This window comes from Falco punctatus (assembly GCF_963210335.1).
Source record: "Falco punctatus genome assembly, contig: scaffold_33, whole genome shotgun sequence".
Taxonomy (NCBI): domain Eukaryota; kingdom Metazoa; phylum Chordata; class Aves; order Falconiformes; family Falconidae; genus Falco; species Falco punctatus.
In genome coordinates, this window is record NW_027660146.1 from 457,711 (window position 1) to 477,276 (window position 19,566).

General features: G+C 43.7%; 1 pseudogene across 1 annotated transcript; it reads right to left on the minus strand.

Annotated features, from left to right (window-relative positions):
* Positions 1-361: 361 nt before the first annotated feature.
* Positions 362-19,517, minus strand: LOC308057796 (heat shock factor protein 5-like; annotated as a pseudogene). The gene is made up of 6 exons (XR_013931980.1): positions 19,388-19,517; positions 18,357-19,135; positions 15,158-15,532; positions 11,820-11,917; positions 6,523-7,039; positions 362-1,512 (listed from the first exon to the last, which is right to left on the minus strand). The product of XR_013931980.1 is annotated as a heat shock factor protein 5-like (transcript).
* Between the last annotated feature and the right edge of the window lie 49 nt (positions 19,518-19,566).

The window sequence follows — 19,566 nt, forward strand, 5'->3', positions numbered from 1 at the left end:
GAGGAGAGGAGGTGCTGACAGACAAAGGTGTGGTCAGAGCAGCAGAAGTCAGCTTGCACTTGAGCCTGCCTGCTTCAGGCTTACAGCTGACATGCAGCCGACAGGCTACGCCAGCTTGGAGGCTTGTATCACGCACCCAACTGATTTTGGGCTAGCTTGAGCCTGATCACGTTTGGCTCAGGTGTGCTGTCTATCTCTACCCTTAACACGCACACCAAGCCTCAAAGGTACAACAGTGGAGATGCAGGCCTGGATGACCGTCACATTTCCCAGAGAGCAGACTATGCCAATTGTTGCTAATTAGCGTTAGCATAAACGTGTTTCATCCCTGTGGAACATTCTCATGGGAATGCTTTCCAACATGTTCCTGTACATCACTTTACAACTGGCACGTTAAGCGAATGTTTTGCTTCAGATACGAAAGCTGAGAAGTTTGCTAATTATCTGTGATACCAGGCAGTAATTGAACAAGAACTCTCGATTCTGTGTTTTAAACAAGAGCTTGTCTTCTTTCAAGGTGGCATCCGACCTTTTTTCTCAGCTTCCTGACAGAAATACTTTATTCCTTACTTAAATGTTTGAAACTGATGGGCATTATGAGCTGAACTATTAACTAGCACCATGATCTGGAATCTAGAAACTACCCTTTGAAGTGAGCAACAGCTCTTCAAACTCTACCATCTGCTTTTTGATGAACACCTGTGAGGGAAACAGCTTCTTAGAGACTTGCAAGCTGAACCAAATTCTCTAGAATGTATCCCAAGTACTTTTTGTGTCCTCTTATATCTCTCTAATCTGTGGATGTTTAGGTTTTTCCTTCAGTTACTAGATTTGTGAAGTTTTTAGCCTCAGATACTCTGCTGCTTGTTTTTCTCATGTGTTTCAGGACACGTATCAGACTGGTACAATGTATTCAGTGATCTGAGACAAAGAGTTCAGACTTCTACACTAACTTCATCAGTTTGGTGGTTTTTGCTCCTGGAACTTCCATAGTTACCTCCTTACTCAGTGTTTCCTTCACAGCACTGTCGCCCTCCAGCAAATACATCTATGGACTTAATCTCAATATTGTGACATCCAGGTTTCTGACACAACTCCCAGAACTTCAAGTTTTATTTACTTACATAATTTATACCCTTTCCCACATCAGAGTAATTAGCGTAAGTGTATCTATAGAAGTGTGTTGGTAAGTACACAAAGAGGTTGTACAAGTTTAATATTTTAACTGAAGGAACAATGAGGTACTTACACGGCAGACAACAACTAAATTCTTCTACTCTCCCCTTTCTGTAATAGTTAGTTTCAGAGTAGCTGTCGCCGTAATCTCTGAGAAAACGTAGAATCTTTCTTACCGAGAGAGTTGCCTGTATCTGAACCGCATCTTTTCCTGGAGAAAGATTTTACAGATGAATCTGTCTGTCCTACAGATTCGTTCACAGGCTCAGCTCCTGAAGTGAATTGTCTCTCTTCTGTCTCCGATGTCCTGGATTCACTTTTAACACTAGTATTCTCCTTAAAAAAAACACAACACAACAACAAAAGAAATAAAACCAAAGATCACTCAATGTTATCTTATAATAAAACTAATATAAACCAATAAAACAAAATAAAAGCTATTCTTCTCCACTCCAAAAGGGCATCTAACAGGTGTTGAACACTGCCTAGACAGTTGACGTAGTAAGTGTTTTTAACTCAGAATTAAGGTTGCTAAATTGAAACAAACTCTTACAAAATACCGTATTAAGCAAAATACGAGATCAGAAATCTAGAATACACAAAGTTAGGGTACATGTCTCCACAGTCTGAACTTTGCCCTCAGTTATTAAACTAGCTAGAAGAAATAAGCTAGAAGAAATACAGGTGCGCTCATTGTTACCAGCACCTGTAATAATGACGACAGATCTAGCTCAAACAACTTGGCAGAGCTGTGTGATGCAGAACCACACGTGAACCACACATTTCTGGTTGGGAATCTCACCCCACCCCATCCAGTCATTAAGACATTAAGTTATAATGTGTTGCTTGCTTTTTAGAGCCCTCTGCTGCTGCCCTGCATGTATTTTGCAGGCAACCATTGGGCAGACTGGTACATTTCCATGATCATGTGGCAAAAATCTGTAGCTTAAAAAAAAAAAAAAAAAAAAAAAAAGGCCAAACAACCTAGTTCTATTTCTATTTCGCTGAGGCAGTACAGGCCCAAAGTTAAGCACCTGGAATTTAGCTTTAGACAGAAAAATTTTCTCAATATCACCTGTTCTAGAATATTCATCTCCTCTGCAAATACCTTATCCATCAATAACCTAAAGATGAATGACTGCTCAGAGTCTGCAATGTTTCCTTCTGTTAAGGGGAAAAAAGCTTTTGAAAACCATTATGTGTGAGTTTACAGAAGGCAAGAGGTCACACTTGGTAATAAGATAGTCTTTCCAAAAATCACGCTCGCCACCTTGAGTCTGTCATTACTCAATGTTGAATATATAACAGGCTATGTGTATACATATCAATAGAAACATACATACATTCCTTGACAAAGTTGTATAATAACATTTGAAAAGGCCTGTGCAAATACAGTAATGGAGTACTCCAGGGAGAACTAGTTCCCTCCAACACACCTCCTGCACTTGCTGGATACCCACTTGACTCTTTTTTTCTTCTTTGAAATGTGCTGTCTGGATGTATTGCTTCAGTACTATTAACAAGGCCATGTGAAAAACACGTGGCTAGCAGTGCCTTTTGTCTGATGTCTGAACCACAACTCCTTCCCAGGCACAAAAACAAAGGAGGCAGGCTGGCTGTAGGTCACTACCTACACCAGCTAGAATCCAAGTCTCACAAGTGATGATGACCTCTCTATTCCTGGTGACATTTACATAATAGTAAATTTCCAGGAAAATTAGTGAGCAGCCTTAATGAAGTAGTGAGAGAAGGGAAGATTTCTCAAGTAAGCATTCTAAACTGGATATTCCACCGAACAACTGCTCTAGAAACAATTCTGCAAGTTTCATTATTTAAAAAGAAGAGAATAATGAAGAGCAATACCAGGCGGGGGATGTAGAAACCAAATTGCAGTGTTTGATAAAGAAAAAACAAATAACATGCATATTGGGATAACCATTATTAAGAAACTGTTACTAGCCTACGTGGTGAAAGAAGTCTAGACACTCTAACTAGCAGTTCTGCAAAGGACCTGGGGTGCTGCAGTGCCCAGTAAGGCACCTTGGGCTACACTGGGATGAGCGTGGCCAGCAAACTGAGGAAATTTCATTCCCCCTCACTGCTGAACCTGTACTTCCAATGCTGTGTCCAATTTTAACCCTTACAGCTGCGTGTGTGGAAACTGAAGAGCAGTCATACTGCACAGCACCCCTTTCAGATTCCTTTTTATCACTGTGTTTATAGAATCTTACACACCGACTCTTCAGTAATCTAATATAATAGGTAATAATATTTTCATCCAAACAGCATCAGCCTAGCCCACACAAGTCTGGTTCCCAAGCTATCCCTTCTTTTTATTGTTTGGTCTTTTAAGTGAACATGTTTCTGATCATGGATTCACCGCACCTGTGGACAGACCCTCCACTCAGGTCTAATACTTCTGCAACTTCAGAGTCCAAAACATTGTTTGGCAGAGAATCAAACAAAGCTACCAAAGCTGACAGGTGTGAAAGTTTTGCCTTTTCATTTCAGTTACTGAAAAACGCCAAAACTGCTGCATCTCACTACTTACACGACTTACGAGACACTGACTGGACTATACCTATACCCAGCTGGAACCATGATGGGAAGCTGAGGTACTAAAACTAGCAACTCGCATGAATGGGGTTTGCTGGATTAACCTTCCCCAAAGAAAGCAAGCGTTTCAGCCTTCACATAGGTATGCTGCCAAGGAGACTGAACAAAATTGGAGGCAAATTCCTCTTGATCAATCGTTACAGACATGTTCTATTTCCACTTTAAGAAGCCAATAAAACATTTCTTAGGAGTAGGAGTGGAATAGAATATGCCTATGAAAGGCCAAAGCCTGTAAAGTCTAGGACAGAAATTCACTGAGGTTGAGAGGGCAACACTGGATCTGAACTGTTGAACATACAAACTCTTTTCATGTAAAGAACTGCTCTTTAATTTGCTGTCTTTTAGGAAATCGGGAAAGCAGAATGAAGCAGGTTTCTACTAAACTGTTACTTGTATGAGGAAGACAGTTCAAGGCTCAGTGCTGGTCACAAGAGTAATTAAATGCTGGGAAATACCTGAACGAAACAGAAAACAAAACAGCAAACATCTTTGTGTCACTGTAAAAATGTTCTCTTCATTCCAGAAGAGGATGTACTAGAAAAAGTTGAGAACAAATCCAACGCTAACCAGAGGTGCAGAGCAGCTGCCACGCAGAGGAAACTACATCAGGGCTGTACAGTCAGGAAAGAGGACTACTGAGGCAGCTGTGATAAGCGATGCGGAAAGTCACAAGTGACATGCAGTAAGCAGCCAGGGATGACAGCTGAATGTCCCTTCTGAGACGGAAATGGGGAAGCATCACATGAAACTACTAACAGCCACGCACAAAAGGAAGCTCTTCGTGCAGGAATAGCTCGTGAGCAAAGTACCAGCTTGGTCAAAAGGTCCTGTATGCTAAACCCGACAGTTTCAAGGGCTGACTTCAGTCCACAGAGCGGAAACCTAAGATGAAGTACACAGTATCATCGCAAGGCCTCGGGCTGAAAGTAGCTGGAAAGTATAAGCAGGAATGCCCTGTTCTGTTCGCGGGCCTTGTTCTTGCTCTTCCCTACACATCAGATTACAGCTGTTGTTTTGAGACTTGACACTGGGCAAGACAAAAGAGCTGTTTTGATGCTCTTGTACAAACAGTGGAGGAATTTGCTCCCCCTCTGCTCCTATAGAGAGGAATAGAGCGGTCTTCTGTGCGCGCCCACTGTTCTGTCATAAGCTTGCTCTAAAAAACATGGTACCAACAGCCACTGAAAGCCTGAGTGCTTCCGGATTCAGGGATGAGGAAGAAAACTGTGCTGGAGCCTGAAGTGAGGAGTACAGGCACAGAAGCCTCCTCTGAGAGTTCTGCACCTGCCATGACCGCAGGCTCTGGACAAGCAGGGTGTTAAGTTAACCTTCCCTCTCCTGAGTTTGGGAGGAGGAGACTAGTTAAAGAGTAGTTCTAACAGGAAGAGGGAATCTGTCAAACAAAACGCTGAACAGTCCCCGAATTGCTCTTCAATTGCTCAAAAAGTGAGGCCAGTTATTTAACCAGTTACGGTCCAGGACCAACATCAGGATTCTCACAAATATACAAAACCTCCCTCCCAAACAACTACGTGGTTCATGCACTTAATTCCCCCAGTTCTTGACAAGGAAGTTCGGGTCACGGACTCCAAAGGCCTTCAACAAGGGACAACCTGTCATTCTAAAAATGCAGTTCAAAAATTCTCGAAACTGACAACATTTAAAGTGCGGTCAACGCTTAATATAATGAGTGGGCACCAATTAAGGAGTACTGCCAACTCTATGCACTAGCACAGGGATGTGCTCTTCCCTACACAGTACGGAGCAGAACAGTCTAGTCTAGGCTTGAGCTATGCAGAGGCTTGATCAGAATACACATCCCTTTCTAGAAAGATACCCAAGAGGAAGATGACTAATCTTTATAACGCTGAAAGCAACAATGGGAGGTTTGCACCAGCTGATGATTTCCGATCTAGAAACTTCAGCGAAGGCGTCAAGCTACCGACAGAACAATAAAACAGTAGCTTCAATGCATACACAAAAATGAGATTTTGAGTGCCTACATGCAAGGTAGGTCTCATGCAGCAGAAACAGATGCAGTCAATCTCCTGAGTTTACTTTGTTTTCAAAACAAACCAAAAAAAGCGCAGAGCATGCATTTGCTGCCTTAACAGAGTAACATCTAGAATGCCCCTCACTCCTCATGAGACTTACAGTTTTACATACAGGGAAGACCAGGTACAGGTAGACTGAAGTACAATTACGACTTGTTGTACACCACAAAGTATAAACCAATGAAGATGCTTTATACCATTCAAATGTCAATAAACTATACTTTCCACAGAAAACAGAACTTAATACCTATTTATCAGAAACAATCTAACCGTTTATCTAAATTTAAGCAAAAATCTGCCTCCAGTGGCAATTCTCAAAATACTCTTCTTTGTTGGAGATTAAAGACGGTATGTTACAACCTAAAAAAAGCATCCCCTTCATCACCACGAATACACCTGCACTACGCATGTTTCCCATGCAAATGAGCACCCTGACTTGGCCAACAGGCTGACACATGTCATGCTCATTACCATGGGATACTTTTTCATTCCGTCTTCTTTTTTATATCTTGCTTTACCAAGCAAACCCTTCACTGTCCATTAACAGCTTAATTAAAGAAGCCTTCAGTTCTTAAGCAGGCAAGAATATTGAAAAGCTATCGGTCCAGACCCTAGCATTACTATCAAATATAGTTAGCTCAAGAAAGATGTTGATTTATCTCCCTTTACCCCTTACCTGCTCTGGACTGAACAATTCTCCCTGAAAAAAACATGAGGGAGAACTCAGCTAGGCGGTGATCTGGTTCTTTGCTCTGTTTTTCATCTGCTTCCTGTGCGGTCAGAAGTTCTTGTAGTATTTTAGCAGCAGCAGCAGTTTCTATAGACAGAGTGGTATCGGCAGCACAAAGAATGTCAGAAGGCTGTAATGGAGACAAATTCAGTGCTCCATCTGCTTCCGCCAGAAATGATGTGTCTTAAGTTACAGGAGTGAGACGTTCTGGCTGGCTTTCCTCAGTTGAAGGTGTGTAACTATTAACAGGCAGTGCCTGATTTTCATTAAGCTCCAGGATTGAATACTGGCTCTCTACAGGTGCCACTTCCACCTTTTCAGCTTTGCATGATGAATGCACCTCATCGGCAACCTGAAACATGGCTTCAAGACTGCCTTCTGCCTTCTTGTTTTCTTCAGATATATTACATAGCCAGTCAGATGGCATCAGTTCAGCTTCGTAAGATGACTGCATTGGAGGATTCTGGAAAAAAACAAAATACAGTGAACTTTTGTATCAAAAAATTACCATGACAGGATGTGTATTGATTCTGTTTATCCATTTATCCAAAAGCTTGAAAGATTGTCTGTTATTCTCAGTTAAAATAGCAAGCTTAACCAGAAGAAAAAAAAAAGAAGCTACTACTTTGTCTTGGTTTTCATTAACCACCTTGCTCTTGGTGCACTTGCTTTCTTCTATTCATTGTCTATCCTGGAGAGAAGGTTACTTTCCAGGAGCTGGTGTATGCCTGCAGATGCATTGTCTGCACACCCTTTGGACCGCAGGTGTTAAATATACCCAAGCATTCAAATCAGAGACTTCTGGTCTTAGTAGGACCTGTGGGGGTACATTAGAACCACCCTCTTCACGTGCCACATATGTAATAGAAAATGAGAGAGAAAATCCACCTGCCTTCAGTTCCTTCTGAAACTCAAGCATTCCTGTTGTGTATAAACCACAACATTTTTAAGCAAAAGAAAAGGGTCCATATGCTGTAAACGTGCATATGGACAACACAACTTGAGGAACTCACCGCTTCTTAACCAATAATACCGTTTTCCTCCTCAAATGATTGTCCATAGGCACATCTACACAAGGGGTGCCCCCCGGGGATGCCCCGGTCCCAGGATGAGTGGGAGTTCAAATACCGGTGAAAGCAAATACTGTAAAACTGCCCTGCCTGTCACAGCCTCATGTCTGGACTCTCCTGTCACGACAGTGTCCCACAAAGGCACAACTCAAAGTCTGCATCAATCTGCATAAAAACCCGACAGAATTTCAGGTCAGAAACACTTCTTGTAGAACCTACAGCGACTGCCTTTGCCATCACAGATCAGGTCTGAACACTACTAACATTTTTCACTGTAATGACATCACAGGATGACAGGACACAATCAGCAATCCAGTGATGATTTTTTAAGTAGAATTTATATATAATGGATATATATCAAGTATATCGTTCTGTTTAAAACAGAACAAAGACAATGAAAGAGTTTTTTCAAAAGCAGCAAGTCCTACCCAAGTGAAATGATAGATGACATTTTAACAGCCAGTGTCTGTACTGCTACTTCTTCTGGAGGCGACTCAGTCAAAGGACACTAGAAGGGTCATTTCTTCTGACAAATACAAGTCATACATGTTGAACAGAAACTCAGGTCTATTTAAAATACAGCCTTCTTTTGGAAGAGATCCAGTACGAAGGATTAGTCCTTAGTACCTGACTATCCTTAGACCTTCTAGCTGAGGTCATGGTTAATGAAAAGCTACTTCCAGAGACGAGTAAATTAGAGAATGGGAAGCTACAGGATCACCTACTAGGAAAGCCGTATCAGATCAAATGCCAGTGAAGGACTTGGTCTCTCTCTGATGGAGATACCACAAAGAGATGAGATCCCGTCTCCTGGGTGTGTGAAGTCAAGTCCTAGTGTGGATTCGTGTAGATGTGCCAGTTTGTAGATAGCCACACACTGTGGAGGGTGGGGGGAAACGGAGGGGAAAATAAAACGTGGAATTTGAGAAATTTAGGTTAAGTTAAGCAAAATCTTTTCATTAAAGGCTAAGCCACCTTTATGTTTTTATGAGATAGGTTCAAACATTATTCCTCTCATTTGATATTTTTTTTTCAGTTCTATTTTTTTTTAATGTTAACAAGGTGTTTAATTTCTGTTGCATTGCTTGTTTACTGTCGTAAGTAGTCAGGATTTTAAGTAGATCTGGGTTACCAAACCGTCCAGGAGTAAGATCATCCCTGCCAAAAACCAACCAACCAACCCACCCATACTGAATCTTTTTCTGCCTCTTCTTAGGGGACCTCAGCTTGAAGCTGTTATAGCACATATTGTCCTCTTGGATGCACTACAGGATCTCGTATGTATTTCCAACAGGAGAAGGTGGCCACGCAAAGGTACAATTTAAATCCTTTTAGTTCACCTGGAGAAGATATGACAGACGAGGATGGGGGGGGGGGGGAGGCAGCAACGAAACAAGGAAAACTGATAAATATTGAGAAGTCAGGGCTTGAAAGACTAATAGTTTGCTGGTCATTCGAGCTCAAGAGGAAAAATGGTCTAACTTAGCAAAAGTGGTGAAAGAGAAGATGGGCATTTCACTTATAAGATTAGCATAGTGTGTGCAGGAATTAAAGCACAACCACACCTTTTCAGGGACTGCTAGGACTACACAAATCTGGCTTGAGTGCTTGGGCAATCGGAATTAGTTCAGACTTGATTTCTTTTTGAAATAACATGGCTGATTATCATTCCTTATTACAAATAATAAGGACTGCTTTTAAGGTCAGAAAGTTGTTCTTCTTTTTTCTTGCACGTAAATTCCGTTTCCCGTTACCTCTTGCTTCAGTTCCACAAGGAAATACTGACAGCTTAATAACCATGGTAATAGCAATAATCAAACAGCAGGGCTGCTATTAAAAAAAAAAAAAAAAAAAACAAAACGAGGTGGGGGCAGGAAAAAAAAATATTGCTGAAATCCAATATGTAGCCTCAGGTCACATCTATGATAAAGCAGCAGGGAAGTATTGAGCTAATGGTTGTGAGCTGCCAGCACTGCTGTTGCAGAAGATAGCAGGAGGTCTCTCAAAAGACTCATTCCTACCCAAGGATACTGATTCATCACACTAATCCAAACCCCACTTAAGAGAACCCAAATGAAAAACGGGTAAGAAGTTGTACCTGCGCTCCCTGTTTTGTAACCAACTGTGATAAGAGTGTAATACAAACCTCTGAAACCCCGATTTCAGAAACCTGGTGAGATACACCATCATCAGCCACCATGTCTGGGTATAACCACCTATGTCCCCTTGCCATTCCACGCAGTAATTCTCTGTAGCTTTTCCTGGAGAGCAAACTGCAGCCAACCAACCAGTTAGTTACCGGCCTGGTCTGCCCATGTTCCAGTCAGGGTCACCTAACACTTTCAGCAGCTCAGGTGCGTACTGTACAAGCCCAGCAGCTGGCCTCCAAGACCCAGAAACTCCACCTGTCTTAATCTCTCCTAAACTTAAAAGTGATGCGCTCTGCAAGACCCAGTAAGGAACAGCACAAGGTTTAAGCTTCCTTGTCCAAGAGTGCCCGCTTTTCCTCTGAGACCACAAAGCACCGTCTGGATCCAACAGAAACGGGGCTGGTAACCAGCTTGCTGACTACTAGTGCGCCGATGCGGTTCCCTGTCTTCGGGACTGGTCCAGCAGTTTTGTATAGGCTTTGCCACTCCTATCTAGCAGCACACAGCATGACCAAACAGCCTAAAACGCCCCGTAAACCATGCTTCAACAGCATTGCACTGAATTCCTGCAACTGGTGGAAGGTATTGAGTGGAATGATAGGAAATATACCATGCAATAGTTCTATTTTTTGTGAAGAACAATAAAAATGCTTAGTCAGACAGGGCTGATGAATTTTACCGCTTTTGAGGATTTGTGCAAGTGGTTACTGATGGATGATCGATACACCAGCAGGGCAGGATGCTCAATACTGCAGCTTGCCACATCCCCCAGCAGAAGTCTGGGGAAGTATATGCCCCAGAACACACAAAAGGCAAACTGATTATTCCCCACAGCTCAGCAAGAACCGCAGGCAAACTGCTGTCTTCTGTACCACCTGCACAGCCTGTCACCACGTTCCAGGAGAAATGACCTATGCTACGCTAAGACTCAGAAATCTCTAGAAGTCCTGTTGATCCACGCGGTACGATAGCTGTGTTACCCTGCTCAGAGACAGCCGGTTACTGACCTGGTGGAACTGATACAGGGCACCGCTCGCCTTTGGCCTTCTCACGCTATTTAATAAGCTATTTAATTGTGATTTCCCATCACTCAGACGGATCCTCACGTCCTGGATGAAAAAAGCAGCTCACAATGAAAGTGAGAGGACAGAGATGCACTGTGCGAAAAATAAATACTACAGTATCGACGGCATGACTGGCTGTTGGCTATTTATAGCCTTACACTAACGTGTTATCCTGGCCATAACCTGCCCATCGTGGATAAGCTTATTTTTTAAAAATGTCATGAATAAAAGACAAAGGTTGATATTTGCAAGACAGGAAACTGGATGATCAAGCTTGGGTAGGTCAACCCTTTTTCAACACACATAAGCATAACTTGCTTCGCTTGTCCTCTGTGAGGGGGAAAAAAGTATATGCGTTATGCTGTAATAGAAAAGGAAGCTCTTGCATTCTTACTTCAGATCTTCTGATACCTGATAAGCCAGGCCCTCCAAATAAGGTGCAGTTTCCACTAGAATTACGTAACGCATTTACAGGAAGTACTGGATTTATCTTTAATAAGAGATCTCTGAGGTGGGGCCCATTCCAAAAAGTCACCTTAGTTTTTCTCGTTCATCAAATGAAACTCAGGACTGCAGGAAGCTGTCCGGGACAAAGAAGTGGAGCTGCTTCTCAGTATTTTCATAATATTAAAGAATCTCTTTTTGTCCAGGCAAGAACATTCTTCAAATACAAATGCAGGCTCATTAACTAAAGGTGATTCTGGTGAAGTCAAGCAAAAAAACACTCCACTGATGAGGACACCCACTATGCTGCTACCCTGAAACCTAACCTGAATTACAAAACTACCCGTTTAACATTCAGTGGCTCTTTGAAATAGGTATTTGTAAACCACATCACTTTCACTTTATCAAGCAGATCAGTTTTCAAATTTATGTCCTTAATTTCACACGTGTATAAACCTGCAGTTCATTCATACAGTCTCCTTCGCTTTCACCTCCTTTCAGTAGGCTACGCTCACCTGGACAAAGCTGTCGTGGGTGCACGCTGAAGCAGTAGGACCAGCACAGCCAGCCAGAGGATCTGTGTGGGCTGCTGCTGAACAGCTCTGTGGTGTGGCTGCAAGAATTCAAACACAGCTATCAGACCGCCAGAACTTGTGTCTGGTGTGCAGAGTTCTATTGCTTACTTTGATTAAACATTTCAATAATCACACAGTAAGCGAAATTCCAGAAATTTATTGTTACCTCCCAAGTGACTTTAAGACCAATTTCTTAATCTTAAAAATATTTAAGGTATGTATAGATATATTAAAAATATATATTGTAAAATTGGTAAAACACACACATACCTGCAGAAACTTCATAATCACAGTCTTTTGTGTCTTAATATCACCTCTTTGATTTGGCTGCTTGAGTTTCTTGTCACAATACACCGTAGAAAGCGTATTCACATAGCTGAGCCTAGGTGTTCATACAGACATACACACTTGTGACCATGTGAATTTTAAGACTTACAAAGAAAATGAATTATCTTAACCGAGAGTGTATCATTCCGAAGAATATCATGACTACTCCTAAACTACCACTCACCAGGAAGGTTTTCATATGTAAATGAACCCTACAGGCACAGATGTATTCAAAAGGCGTGATTGGACTTGCACTGCCAGGTGGCACCAATAACTAATATGTCTCACATGGTCTCTGTGACTGATTTTTCATTATTAGACACTCTCAGATAATAAAGCTTCAACGCATTTCTTTGACGCGATTCTACTACTGTCAAAGGTTTTGCAGATAGCTGAAAGTAAACAGAACTAAATCCTTAAACTAGTTACGGTCTAAGGCTAGTGGGGAAAAAAAGACTTAGATGAGCATATTTTATTTTACTGACTTTTCAATAAGAATCCTAATGAAAAACCAGTGAAATCTTTTTGTCACGGAAGTTAACAAACAAGTTTGAATACACATAAAAAGAAATCTTTTCAGAAAGTTCTACTTTGATTTCATTTAATGGGACTTCAAAAGTGAAATGAAAAGAGTCAAGAATAAGATTGAAAATACATTCTTTAGTTCTCTCACTTATTAAATACGTATCTTAAGGTTAACTATCCCTTTCCAAACAAACTAATCTTGCTGCTATGCTCTCATGATGAAGGAAACCAGACTTTTTCATGTGGACATCTGAAGAAACACGATTTCAGCATTCTGTATAATATACAGAAGAAAGGATAGTGGAGAGATTAAGAGATACACAGGCACAGAAGTAAAACCACTGAGACAGTCCTAGAGTGACAGTGAAAATTAAAAGATTTATCATACTCCAGTGAAATGTCACTTACACTCTCAGAAACGCCAATTAATTCCCTGGAGTTTTCATACGCCTCAGATTCCCTAAGTTTCTGTATTTTAGTTTTGATTACACCTTGCAAAGTTTGGTATGTTTTCACCGCGTTCTCACACCCACCTCCCACCCCAGAAGATTCAACCTGAGGAACATAGCCAAGTTATCCTTTAAACTTAAAGCAACAAGTGTCATCCAGTGAGAGAGATCTACATATTCATGTCTAAATCTACGCTGGTCTCCCTCAGCTCCCCTACAGGCAGTACTTCAAAACAGGCACTTCCAGGACACCAGTAATCTCACCCCAAGACAAACTCTAAACCAAGCAACGTGAATTGCACCCAAGACACCCCTTTCCTTCCCTTGACTACGGAAGAGGGCTGGGGCCTTAGCTGAGATAGAGACAACTACAATTCATCATGATGAGTTTCAGCCTATGCTCTGTAACAACGGAAACACAAAGCGGGGACCACCTCTCACCTTAATTAAGCAAGTATTCTGGATGAGGCTTGGAGCAACCTGGTCTAATAGAAGGTGTCCCTGCCCACAGCAGGGGGGTGGGAACTTGCTGATCTTTAAGGTCCCTTCCAACACAAACCATTCTGTGATTCTCAGGACACCTGCTCCTGGGAGAAGACTTAATAGTTAGCAGCTGGTAAGGCAGGCTCCACACTTTGGCCACCACAGTAATCTTTGCATAAGGGGCACAAGGCAAGGAGCATGTGGCAGAAGTTGCCTGTCTCTTAAACATTTAAGTGTGTCTACAAGAAATGCCCAGCTCCTCAGAACCCTTCCTTGACAAAAATGACGTTATGGAAACTAGTGATTATTGTCCGAAATGTTCTCAGCAGAGGTCTCAGAAGAGATGCACAAAAGATGTAATGATTTCACTGTGTAGGATTTCTAAACAGAGATAGATAGCTGTCTTTGTGAAGGTGCGGTTGCCAAAGGAGGAGCAGGCAGAAGGAAAGAATAATACCTGAGCTTTAGGTTGTTCAAGGAAAGAGTCACTGTTCTGAATTTCAGAAGTTTTAGGGAAATTAAACAAAAACACCACAAAACAACAACAAACAGACCACCACTCCCCAGAAAATAACCTATCATATGATTTTTCCAATTCAAAGTAAGGGCAAGGAAAAGAACAGTAATTTGCTTCAACTCCTCTTCTGAAGAATAAAAACACTTAAGTGAGACTGATTTATTTTGTAATCGAGTGATTAAGTGAGACTGACAATTGTGGCAGAAATAATTTAGAAAAAAGAAAGGAGCCAAGACACTTGTACTTTCTAGTCTTCAGTGCATAAAAAAATACAACATAAAGAAGCTAAGCAAGAAAAAAAAAATAGATACAAAAATAGTACGAGCAGAATGAAATATTCTACACCAGGAGTCCTCAAACTATGACCCGCGGGCCAGATATGGCCCCCCAGGGTCCTCAATCCACCCCCCCTTATTTACAGAACCCCCACACCACCACCACCCTGCTGAGGGTTGAGGGGGGAAACCAAGCAGACACAGATGACTTCCTGCCAGCTAATCTGCATGCCGGCCCCCTGTTTAAAAAGTTTGAGGACCCCTGTTCTACACAATACTTTTGACTGATCTTTGAGTTTAAAACCTTAACCTGGAAAAACATGAGACCAAGGCCTAGGATACTACTTCTTAACAAGGTCTCAGTGCTTTAATATCATTGTCCAAGTTTTGCTTAATTAAAAAAACAAAAAATGAAAGTTAGCCTGACACTGACTAGTTTTGGACAAGTGATTTTCTCCTCGCCCTTTAACCTGAACAGAAAGGCTATCCAGGAAATCACCAGGGGACACACAAAATCTGGAGGAAGGACTGAAATACCAAACAGAAACTCCTTTTGCTTTAAAGGTCCATCTTCTTTTTAGACTTGACACTTTCTAATTCTCACTTGAGATATACACATGGCAGAGTATTGTAGAAAAATATTTGAAAGTCTCACTTTAAAATCTATTTTTGAAAAGCAAATGCAGAAATTTATTTTCATACCTGTTGGATAACAGGCTTGTGAGTACGGCACTGAAGATGCAGAGCTGCTGCAATTTGCAATGGATGCGGCAACGCTTTGAGTCCCTTGCTGAAGTGGCGGAAGAGAAGCCACAGGCTGGAGTGTGTACGTGGCTCCTGTTGGAAGTGTCTGGAGTACAGGAAAGGCAGCCCCTTTATCTGGAAAAGCTGGGCAAGCCCCTCGCCCTGGCAGCAACCCAAGTGGTCCCTGCTGGATCCAAGTGGAAGGGACTGGAGTCGGATCTAATCTTTGTGCTGGTAAAGTGCTGGGGGCTTGGCACGAGGTTGCCATGTAGGAGTAAGGAGAGAAAACACCTTGACCGTAAAGTTGATGAAACTGCCCTACAGTCAGCAGTCCTGCAGTGGGTACAAATTAAAGTGAAACAAGTGTTAAGGAAAGGAGTTTTCACAGGCAAAGAAAGGCAATATGAAGAGCCAAGGCTCTGCAACGTTATTTGGGAAGACTACCTTTGCTCCAGCACACTTAACCCAGAAAGGAGACTGTACTCTTAGACCCGAGCATGCAGTAACTGCTGTGTGGCACACGAGTGAAGCGCCAACACAGGTGTCTGCGTAGCATTCAATCTCCTTAAACTGGCAGTAACGAGTTACCCATATTTAGAAATGTGCTATAAATCAAAAAGTGTAGTAACTTACTAAACCAAACAAAAGCAATTTTGAAAGTACCGTGTGTTAAATCAGACAATACATTTTTAAAAAGGGACATCATAAAGCAAGATTTTACCAAACTCCACTACTGACAGTTCACAAACAGCTAAGGGAAGGGCAATGTCAAAATCCTCCAAAGGACTTTGCAAGTAGTTTATGACAAGTCATTTATTTGGTCAAGAAAAAAAATTCAAAGCCAATTTTTTCTCAGTCAGCTCAACTAGTTCAGTGCAGACTAAAATATCCCAGACTTTGCCATTTTGTTATTTCCTAGATAGTCCTTTTACTCTTCTCTATTATTTTACAGTTTCCTCTCTCAGACAGTGACTTTTTCATGAAATGGTATTTGCTTTTATACCATGACAGCTCGATTTCTGTTTTGGTGATTTTGTTGAAACACTGACAGTAACACCCCGAACGCCTGTGCTCATTGATTTCTCTAAGAACTACTGCATTTGTGACTCCCCTGCAGGACTGCATTTAGCCATGAGAATTACAAGTTTCAGGATGGTTCACATCAACAGGGTTTATCTAGAAGCCAGGCTTTCTCAGACCTGTAGTTTCCAATTCTCACTCAAAAGGACTTTTTTTTTTAAATAGCCTCACATTTACCTCTTGCACTCCTCTGATGAAAGCTAATTCAAGAAATCAGTAACATACAGTCATTATTCTGCAAGTTCACATTTAACCATTAAGAATCACTAAATAAATACCAGCTGACCCTGAAAATTTGCTAAGACTTAATGTATAGGACTGTTTATTTCCTGTTCAGTACTTTCACCATTTATAAACAGAGAAGGAACAGGGGTATGAAAATCCTTTTGTTTATATTTTACCTTTGGATAGGGACATGAAGATTATCTAGTTCTAACACATAGACAAGACACCACAGGATGCCAAGTTACCAACCTCCTGTTGCTGTACAGGAATTGTTCCTGAATGTTTAACACAGTGTTACATGCTGCAAGACACTGGGAACAGACTGACGCTTTGCAAGCAAAAGTATCTCTTATCTATCAAATTACCTCACATTTACAGCAAAGACGTGTCCCTAAATAGTCAGTACAGAGCACAACAGTGCATTGTCAGCCTGTCAGAACTTGACTGCATAGAAACCCCAATGTTTTCCTTGTTCTGTCTTTCTAGAAAATGAGACTCCTAGAGCAAAAACTCTGAAACTGCAGCCATCAAAACAGAGGACAAAAAATGAAAAAGTCATCTCTTTCTAATAATTTCCTTTACCAGTGGTCTGCATTACATCAGACGAACCACATTTCATTGAAGTCTGCAATGACTCATCTTAGCGTTAACAACGTTCACATCAAATCATTAATTTAAATGCTTCCTAGCCTCCCTACTGAAATAAGTTCCATCCCTTCTCCGATGCTTCATTTTGTTTTCTTGGTATTGCACGTGCAGTTCCACACACATCACAGAAAACACCACTTGAATTAGATGACAGTTCCTACCCTGACACAGTAACCAAGAGTATGGTGATACCCTACTCTGCTCTAAATGCCATCTGGTGCTGCAGAGAGCAGTACCATCAGCTGCTTCTCCCCTTCTCCTGGTCGCACAGTCCTGCTGCTTCTCCTACACTGCGCCTTACAGCTCTGCACCCATGGGGTGCATCACCCGGGTCCAAGAGCCAGCCACAAAAAGGCTATTAAAGTCTTCTCCGATCATTGCGCTGAACCAACATGTTGCTGTATCAGCTGCAAGGAAGATGACAGTTAACATGCCACCAAAGGAATGAGAAGCAGGAGTGCTCTTCTGGCAGCAGCCCACAGTCAGAGCAGCCCAAGAGCACTGCAAAGCAAGATATTCACATCTTCCTTACACAGCACCAACTACAAAGCTTTCGGGCCGATACAAAATGTGTGAAATAATCCTGAGGGCTCAGACTTGTCTTGCAAAGAAGGTTAGAAAGAAAGAAAACATGTTCTAGGGCTTTTCAGCAGTATTATTTTCTAATTAGCTCTCACCTACTCATGCAGTCCTTTTTAAAAACTGTGTAGCTTGTGAATTCTTTTTCAGGAGACAACTGACAAAAATCTTACTACCAGGTCTTGTCTCCTTTGCACATAACTAACAGGATGCTCTAGTGATCACTTCACACGACTCACTGTTTCGCACACATTTAATGACAGCTTATTAAGCACCCCTACTGATGGGCATCCTTACTGACGGGCAAGAAGCGGTAACGTTCATCTGGTAGATCTGTGCCAGCACCACAGAGATCGGGCAAGGGTGTTCTTAGTGTAGTACGCAATGGAGACTGTACTATAGTCTACAGACAGCCTGAAATACATGTGAACCATGCTACTCATGCTTACTGGCAGCAGATCTACCTGCATAAACAACAACAGCTTCCCTACACCAGGTGAACTGAGATGCCACCGGCAAGGACAGGTAACCCTTCTCCCTCAGGGGAGTGCTGATTTTCAAAACCCTTGCCACCCAGCGCTTCTCAAAAACCCACCAAGGCCCCACACGGCCCACTCCGACTCACCAGGCCTGTTGGCATGGCTGAGCATCGAGGGCGGAAGCAGCGGTTGCCCGGCCAGTGGCATGCCAAGCAAGCGCTGGAAGCGGTGGGGTGGGCGGCTGGTCACAGCCAGGCCCGCTGCCATCTTCGCCTTGTTGCCTTTCGTCAGGCGCTTCAGGTGGACGAGGAGGTCAGGGCGGTCACGTTGAAAGTGGGGGCTGCGGAAGTGATGCAGGGGCCCGGTGCAGTTGCCACCGTTGCCTTGTCCACCCTCTGGGCCCAGCCCAGGCCCAGGCCCCACCACACTGCTCCCCGGCAACATCCCCACCTTGCAGAACCATAGAGATTGAGCTGCCGGATGAAGCTGCTGAAGTTCTTGGTCTTGAAGAAACCGGCAGCTGCCACTGCCCCGTCGCCACCCGGCTGCGCGGCGACGGCCGGCCCGGCGCCCAGCAGCTCGCACCCAAAGAGCGGCTGGTTGATGACCAGCCCCTGGCCGGAGGCATCCCAGCGAACGGAGCGGCAGCGCGGGCTGTTGACCAGCCGCCACAGTCTGGCGGGGAAGGTGTCGGCACTGACGGGGACGGGCTGCTGCGACGCGTCCGTGTCGGTAGGTGGCACCAACGCCGCGCTCAACCGCCGCCCGCGCGGCCTCCGCTTCCCCCGCCACGCGCCGAACGGCACGTGCCCCGCCTGCGAGGCGCTGCCCGCCGCGCGCGGCCCCCGGCCCTCAGCCCCGCCGCGGCGCTGGTCCGCGCAGCGCCCCGGTCCCTCGGCACGGCACGGCCGCAGCCCGGCCCCCCCTCAGCTCGCCGGCGCCCTCAGCCCCGCCACCCCCCTCAGCTTGCCGCCGCCCTCAGCCCCCCCTCAGCTCACCGGGTGCCCTCAGCCCCGCCACCCCCCTCAGCTCACCGGGTGCCCTCAGCCCCCCTCAGCCCTGCCATCCCCCTCACTCCCCCCGTCCATTCGGCTCCCCAAGTCCCCTCAGCCGGGCCATGTCCCTCAGCCCCCACCATGTCCCTCAGCCATCCCCTCCGCCCCACCAGTCCCCTCACCCCGCCGGCCCTTCAGCTCCGCTGCCACCAGCATCTCCCGTAGCTTCTGTGAGTGACCGGGTGGCTGAGGCCTGGGGCCGAAAGTTGCCGCTCGGGACAGTCCCGCCGCCAGCCCGAAGCCGTGTGCCATGGCCTCGCTTGGGCCGAAGAACACTGATGAAGACCATGATAAGTGTTCT